Source organism: Calliopsis andreniformis, chromosome 9 (assembly GCF_051401765.1).
Source record: "Calliopsis andreniformis isolate RMS-2024a chromosome 9, iyCalAndr_principal, whole genome shotgun sequence".
Lineage (NCBI taxonomy): Eukaryota > Metazoa > Arthropoda > Insecta > Hymenoptera > Andrenidae > Calliopsis > Calliopsis andreniformis.
This window is the reverse complement of record NC_135070.1, coordinates 19,111,313-19,119,755: the sequence shown is the minus strand read 5'-3', so window position 1 is coordinate 19,119,755 and position 8,443 is coordinate 19,111,313.

Below are 8,443 nucleotides of genomic sequence, written 5' to 3'. Positions count from 1 at the left end.
GCTGATGCTCCTCTGTCCACCCCCTTCCCCTTTCATCCCCACGACCATTCTTTTCCTACGTTTTTCTTTGCTTCTGCAAAACCGACGATTTAAAAGGCGGCTTTTTGTGGAAGAGGTGACGCATAGACCGTGTGCAGATTGCGCAGAAAATTGTCAAATGGAGGCGCAATATCTCGGGGCAAAAGTACCTAACCCCCTTAAAAAGCGAGCCGTATGTCGTCGCGGTGAAAACGCATCAAGGGCTCATTGGATTATCCAAAATACCAACGGTAGAGGGGTTGGTTAACTCTTACGTGTCAATCGCAGAAGGCATTAAATACCGATCGACGGTCTTTGCTCGTTTCAGCTTCCCCTCCCAGCCTCGATGGGCTCGCCCTCACCCCCTTCCAGTTATTAAATTAAATTCGACCCTAAAATTGCCGCCTCTTCGCCGTGACAAAGAGACCGACGCCCCTCTCCTCCATTTTTCGTATCATTGATTTATCCCCTGCAAATAAGCACCTGTTATTTTGATTGGACAACAGCCATCGAGCGTTATCCCAGCATTTTCTCTTCACGACAGACAGCGGCGCAGTCTATTAATTGGGATATGGTACTGTCAATCGACGCGTCGCCCTTTTTCCTTCCCTTTTTTTTAACACTCGCCCATGAAGAGGTCCCTGTGCAAGTGCCCCGAGAAAAAAATGTTCGTTCACACGATTCACGCGTTCTTCCGCTTTTCAACGTAATCCCAGGCCTTGGAGGAGAGCACCGACGGGTTCATTCAGAATTTTGAATGAACTAGCCTGGTCGAGAAGGCGGGCGAAACGTAAACGAGCCGCACTAAACAGATAATCGTTAATCTATTAGATTATTATGGGAATTAGTGAAATGAACCGTGGGCCAATTTATTGGTCATAATCTCGGCTACGCCCCCATTGTCGTCACGCCGGCTTGTTGTTGCGATTGCCGTCGACGGTCGGGGTCCTCTAATCCCTGGCCACTGTGAAGTCTACTCCAAGGATGTCGGTTTCCTTTATCGTCAAGTCCGTCGAGACGATCGTTTCTTGGCCCTGCTCCTATACACCAGCGAGATCTCTCCTAGCCATTGATACCCTGGTCCATCAGGAATACCTGCTTGCTTTAATTGACGCTGAAACCCCGGGGATTTGTCGCCCACAATGCCAGCCTTTACTCCTTTCCTCTGAACCTCTCTAGTTTCGATTTTAAAGGGTTTCCAGTCGCATTCGTGCTCCTTCGACAAAACGTCTTAAACATAGAACACCTCTGCTCTCAGTGTTACTACACCTTGCATAACGATCTTCAGTGAAATCATATAATTTTCAATTCTTCTCTAAGTTAAGAAACTGAGTCTAGAAGATAAGTAAAATGGCAGATATTGTCGATCCTCATGCGAAAGTGCCGCAAAAAGATAAATAGAGTTGAAGGTTCTAGGAGGGATGGTCATTATCGATGCTCAAATTGAGAAAAAAAGATACGAGAGTCAAACAGAACGCATTCATCTGAGTGGAGGCTCGGAGTTCCGCTTCCTGAATCGCTGTCCGGTCCATTGAAGATTTTCAGGATGTTCGCTAGGGATAGGTACGAAGCCGGGGCAAACACAATGGCGTCTGTTGCCGTGTTCCTCGTAACAACTCAATGGGCCCTTATTATCGCCGCTGTCGAAACAAGTTTCAGGAACACATTCGTTCGTCATTCATTCGCCGACTCGAACGCGCCGCCTCTGCCGGCACGGGAAAAAGGACGAGAAGAAAGGATGAAACGACCGTGGCTCGTAAATACGTAATTTCCATGTCGGCGCAATAATTGAATCGTGCGGTAGTCTCTCCTCTGGACCTCCACCAAAAACCGAAATAATACGGTAATGGGATGGCTCTCACTAATGGAAAAATAACTACAAACATAAAATCATGAATAAACTCAGCGTTATAAATTTCCAATTTATAAATGAAATTTTACTGAGCACAGCGCATCATAAAAATCGCCACAGTCCTGTGTCAAAGAGGACTCCCGAATTCATCCAGTTTGTGAATTACTTCAAATTTGAATTTAATTTTTCAAATATGTACTTGCAACGTAACATTGAAAATAAAACTTTATTACACTCCCACGCTGGGAGCCGCGTCGAAAAAGAAGCGCGAGAGGAATCGAGGGAAAACGTAAAAAGCAATGCACGATTGCAGCATTGTGCGCGCAACGCGGGCCCGATTAATTACAGGGCAGCACTTGATCCTCTCGCCTTGACGTCCTCTCTCTTTCTCCCGCAGCCAATGTCGGGGCTATTTCCGGTTCGATGACCTTACCAGCGTCGTCAGCGGTTGGTCCGCGGCACACGGCTCGCAAAGGGGTAGCTGGTTAATTATCCAACGAAAGTGGACTAAAGAGAGAGCGAAAGAGAGGCCCATTCACCGAACGATCAGAAGAGCGCAGCGGAAGCGAGGGCAGGGAAAAAGGGGGCGACGGGAGGGGGTGGGAGGCGCATACGGAGAGAAAGGAGAGAAAGATTCGCCTCATAAACACTTGGAGTGTGACACGATGGTGTCGAGTGCACACATCAAAGCGGCGATGCAAGGGGCGCCCAATCTCGCGCCAGCCCGCACCCGACTTTGGCTGCTCCCGATCCTCGGGTCAAAGAGCGAGGGAGATGGGCAGAGGGCACGTATCACGAGCGACAAAGACAGCCCGATTGTTTGTCGCTTTGTTTGATTTCGCATTCACGGAGATAGCTTTCACTTACGCACCGCGGACCAAGATTAAACAGATTCGAAAATGTCTCCGGCACCCTCGACGACCGCCCGACGCGACCCTCTCCCGAGACAGGCTTTCCAACCCTTCCAGCCTGCGTGCGTGACTTGTGGCGTGCATCGTTGCCGTGATTACGTTTTTTCTCCCAGCCTCCTCTAACTTGACCTATATCTTAACTCTAATTGAATCGTAGTTGATCGTAAAGTGCGATAGGAAAGGGGAAAAACTCCTCTCAGGAAAGGGGAAATTATAGTCTGATGGGTAATGGAGATTCTCTTTTACAGTGCTCGGTCTGAGCTAATGAGACCACGATAGAAATGCGATTGAGTCTAGGGTCGATTCGAACGTGGACTGGGCCTTGATTAGGAGTTGGTTAATTTGGACAGGGGCTTTGTGCCTTGTGGTTTGGAGCTATTGGGACTTGGAGACACGGAGAGGTGCTTGGCAAGACGAGACAGTGGATGCTGATACGTCGGGAAGGTGAGGCACTAGATTCTATTGCTATAGTGTATTGCGTAGGTCCTGTAAGAGGAACATTGTTCTAAGCAGGTCTATAGCAGTGGAATATTTGAGAATATCCCAAATGATTTCTTAACATACCGTCAAGTACTCAAGTCCCATCAATTATCCCTATTCTACCCTTCTATTCAACATCAATAATAGGAACTTCCATTCAATTATGGTCCGTGAAAGTTTGAGTCCCTTTACTAGATTTTAACTAGCCTCTGTCACCATCACAGAAGTCCCTTTTTCATAATGTATAGCATACTTCCTCGAATGGAAGTCAGAGGTAAAAAAAACTGTTAGTCTCTCCCACTCCTGCTGTTCGACATCGCGAGGAAGGTATCATTGAAGGCAGGCATGTAATGAGGAAGATAGCTGGTCGCAGAGACGAACGAGAGCAAGTAGATGGTGAAGGAGGAGGAGCAGATGTAGGAGGTTGAACGAATCGATGGCACTCCGCGAGGAAGAATTGAGAATCGAGATGTCGGTTTGGGGTGGTGTGGGAAATGGGAGCCCTTCACATTTGCTGCCGCGAGTCGAAGAGGGCCGTCATTATAATACCGAAACGTCGCATTTCCACTCCTCTCCTCTCGTACTCCGCTCGTTAGTCGGTGTGCACGCAAGAATTCGCACTCGACCACTTTCTTCGCTATTTCCTCCTCCTATATCTTTGAGCTTGCTCCGCGACGGCGACACTTCTACCTGCTTGTGCAGCTTGCAATCCAATTTGCCTGGCCCCGCCGTTATGACACAATAAACTTTGATTATCATGATATCCAGCTCGTTTCTGGCTCCACCGACAGCCAGAAGCACGTCATTATAATGTGCTCGGTTCCTCGTTAGCTCGCCAGACGAGCCTTTTACTCCTCCATCTACCGCGATTACTGCGGACAGAATTTTTCCATTAGCTCGTATACGCTGGAAACTGCGTCGAGTCGGTAGCGGAAACAGACTGAACGAGCTTTCGCATTTGATGCACGCTGGGATATTTTTCCATAGTCCCCTTTTTCGAAAGCACTCTTATCCAGAGTAAATTAATCCAACGATTGGAGTAAAGTAACGATGAATTTTCGTTTATTAGCGCGTCGACCAGACGGACACGCGACTGGGAGCATCGCTTTGTTATCGCGTGAAAGGACGAGGAATCGAGGCCGTCGCGTGATAACAAAAGAAAACGGTGTCGCCCTGAAATGGATACGCGCTGAACGGTCCGTCGCTCTCTTTTTCCTCCGTTCCTCACCCTCGACCATCCGAAGATTGCTAAGTATTCCGTTTAGTCGACTAACTCGAACCGAGTCGACCGATTCGGGGATGAATCGTCTGGTCCCCCCGCGTTTTACGTAGGCGTCGAACCGTGTATAACGATCGACCGGAGCACAATGATCGAGAGAAGGGAGAAAGTTCGATTCTTCGCTGGTGACACCTGATACGGCGTAATTAGGTGGGGACTGGATTCAGGGGCTGAAAGTCCGACGATCGACGTGCAACTCAAGAATCGGAAGGCGTTTTCCGTTAGACTTTCCTTTTCTCATTCTTCTAGAGTTACTGAAACCCTCTGACAGTACTTTTCTGCATTTGCAGTAAAATGTTTCGATCCAACGTTCATGAGTCCGTTAAGATAGGATTTTCTTAAAGAGTAGTATTTTACATCTTGGTTTACCAAGGATTTAGTCACTCAGGGATTTAAATTTTCAAATATTCAAATATTCGAATTTTCAAATATTTGAATTTTCAAATATTCGAATTTTCAAATATTCAAATTTTCAAATTTTCAAATATTCAAATATTCGATTTTTCAAATTTTCAAATTTTTAATATATCAGCCCTCAAATATCGATTTTTCTGTACCTAAATACCTTTACAAGATGCCTTAAAAAGGGAGCTCAAACAAATCCCTCATCCCTTGACACTTTCCAAGGCTATGATTAGCAGAACACGCTGTCAAAGTTTAACCCTACAAGTCAGTCATACCCATCCATTTCACAGGAACGTGTGCAACAGTTCACCAGGGATCGGTTGGTTCCTCGACGAAGCAGAATTCTGCTTGGCGCGACGTATTTCGAGGCGTGTAAATTCAGTCGACTGAATTCTTTCATGAACCCCGTAACGAGCCAGGCGTGCACAGGCGATCCTCGATACAATGACAACGCCAGGGGCGGCTTGTAATGCCGGTGTAGCACACCGATACACTGCGATCTATCGAGGGATGAAGAGGGTAATGAAGAGGTGTTGAACCGTATCCCATAAACCCCTATCGTCGCGAGAACCAAGGGTCTCTATGCATAATAACTTACAGTTCACTCATCAGTTACGGGTTTTAACCAATTACGGGGATATTAATGGGGGGTTGAAGGGGGCTGAGAGGGGAGGAGGTCCGACGAGGGACAGCCGCGCGGCGCACGCGATCCTGTGTGTCCCAAAACACAGGACACACACGGTTATGGGGTGAGATGAGTCTCATTTATGCACGTCGCTGTGATATCGAGCGGCAGGGGATTTCGTGCGTCCTGCTGTGCCGCATTTTCCGCTCCCCCGTCGGAAATATTTGTTTGTTTTGATCGAATTTACTGGTACTCCGCTTCAGTCGCCCGTTAATTCGCTGGAAGCTTCTATGTGGGCGAACTCTTTACGTTAGGAGAGTTGGCTAATATGCACTGGTCGTCGAAATTTATTTCTGTAGCAGCAAATATGTGAAGTAAAGGTATAGATCACAACTTATTCTGCGTGAGCTACTGTATTAATTAATGCAATTTCACTGTTGAATATTTTTTACTCATTTTGTATGCGTGCTGAAATTATTTCAATTTTATTGGAAGTTGAATATTGAACACTACTGTGAATGAATATTCATCACAAAATTATCCGAGTGGAAAAAGGAAGTCTTTCGAAATTTTCCACTAGAACTAAGGATTCTCCTTAAATGGCGATTAATTTCGAGTTGTTGAGGCAAGTTGCGCGAACAGTTGCAGGCATCGTGGCAGCGTTTTCAAACGATTTCACGGTTCCACGGACTTAGCGCGAGGTTTTCTTTCCTGCGAAGGGCCGAATTCAAAAACCGGAATCGCGGTAGAACGAGTCGGCGTTGAAGGGAAGGGAAGGCACAGAGCGGTTACTTTGTGGTCTCCCTCGATCGTCGAGGAAAAAGTTCTCGAGCAGCTCCCGGCCCGTCCAAGGGCGAGGAAGCAGAGACTCAAGGAACAGCGTGATGCCGACTCCAGGTGTTAATAATCCTCCCCTAATTGTCCCGCCTCGGGTTCGATAATTCCCATTAAACGTCGCTAAATACTTGTTTGTATACAACCCCCGCTGATCGACCAGACTCTTTTACACCTTTCTTGAAAAGTAACGAAGGACTTCCTGCCGTTTTTAAGAAACATTCTCCACGCGCTCGCTAATGTGACCGTTCGCAAGTGACACGAGAAAGGGTGGAAATTCATATTTTTCTGAGCCATTAAAAATTCAAACCGAACGCAAAATTTGAAAACTACGTTAACGCTAAAAGGGCTCTTCATTTCCTCTATTTTTCTCTCACTCGAAAATTAGCTCCAGTTTATCCCGTTCCAATTAAAACTTCAGATCGCGATCAAACTCCCAAACGCGAAAACTAAGTCAACATAGGAGCACCCTCGGTACTCCCAATTCTTTTTCGTTCTCCATTAATTTAACTTAAACGACCTCCATCGTCCACGCAAGTTAGATCGTAACCGATTCGTGGTTGAGTTTCCGCAGCGAACCCGGAAACACGAAATTCCTTGTTGACACGTACGTCGAACGAGATGCACTACAGAGGCTGCACTGTAACGACCAGCATTTGATAAGGGACGCCCGACTTTGATAGGATGGCGGGTTGGATGAGTCCCGATTTAATGGATAGAGGACAGATTCTGCAGATACATCAGAAGGCCGGCGCGATATCTCTCGCGCAAATCAGAACAGAAGCACGTCCTCTGTCTTTCTCACTCTCTCTGTCCCTCTGATACGATACCCTCCCGACCCTCGACCGTTCCGACCACCCTCTAATATCGATCCGTCTCTTTTACCACCTTTGACTAACTTTTGGCCCTTCTCGCTCACGCTCCATCGATACCTCGTTTCTCTGCAGAACCTGTGGTCGCCTCTTTCTAGCGCTCGCTGATTGCATCGCATCTAATGGCAGATGATGCGCCACACCCCGCTGTCGCTCCGTTTCGCCACTTCTCGCGTTTCGATAACGCGACTATCTCTTTCGCTCTCGGTGAAAGATCGAATCGAGGAGGACGATGTGCTTAAGGGTCAGTTCTTTCTATGGAGATTAGGGATCGAACGGATGATGAGGCTGGAAGATTAGGTCCTTCGTACCCTCGTTACGTATATTATACCAGGGTTAAATTATTCTCTTGGCCAATCGATGGGTGGAGGTTTAAAGTGCTACTATGAATTTTTTGTAGAGCCTCAGTTCGTGTGGATGATTCGAGCTTGGTTACTATTTTTAAGTAAAGGGACTTTGTATTAATGAGCATGGAGTGACCGATATCTTCTTCTGGTAAAGAAACTGAGGTCTCAAGATTTACAGAACTCAAATTGTATTGAATTAGATTTAGGTCTGAATTAGGTACGTTCCATGTTAATAGGTAACTTAGGTAGAATAAATCGTGTCTGTCTAAACGGAAGGAGCTACTTGAAAAGGTAAGATAGAATGACAGGTAGTTCATAGGTACCGACGGTTTTATTGCATTGGATCGACTCATATTTACAACAAGGGACACATACATATGCATTTTCATCTACTCTACCGATTATCTACATGTATATGTTTTCTTTATTTTCGCCGTTAATTATGCTTAATTAATGAAATCGCCGTTACTTGCGGCTTCACCTAATTCATACAGTAGAAACGTGAAATTCAAGTTCGTTGAGTCCTCATCGAGAAATCTGTCCTCGCGTAAAAAAATGTACAACGCATACAAGTTACAAACGTTCTCGAAGAAAACATAAAATCATACCATTCCCTTTCTCTCGGCAAAAACGAAAAGAAAACGACACGGTTCCTCGGATCGTGAGAGGTAAATAAAAATGCATAGACCAGATACACGCAAAAACGAAGAATAGTATTGAAACGTCTTCTATTGCAAAGCTCTGATCGCGTGTAATCACGATGACCGCGACCGCGGATGTAACTAGAATAATTACAATGGTAATGATAATGATCAACATT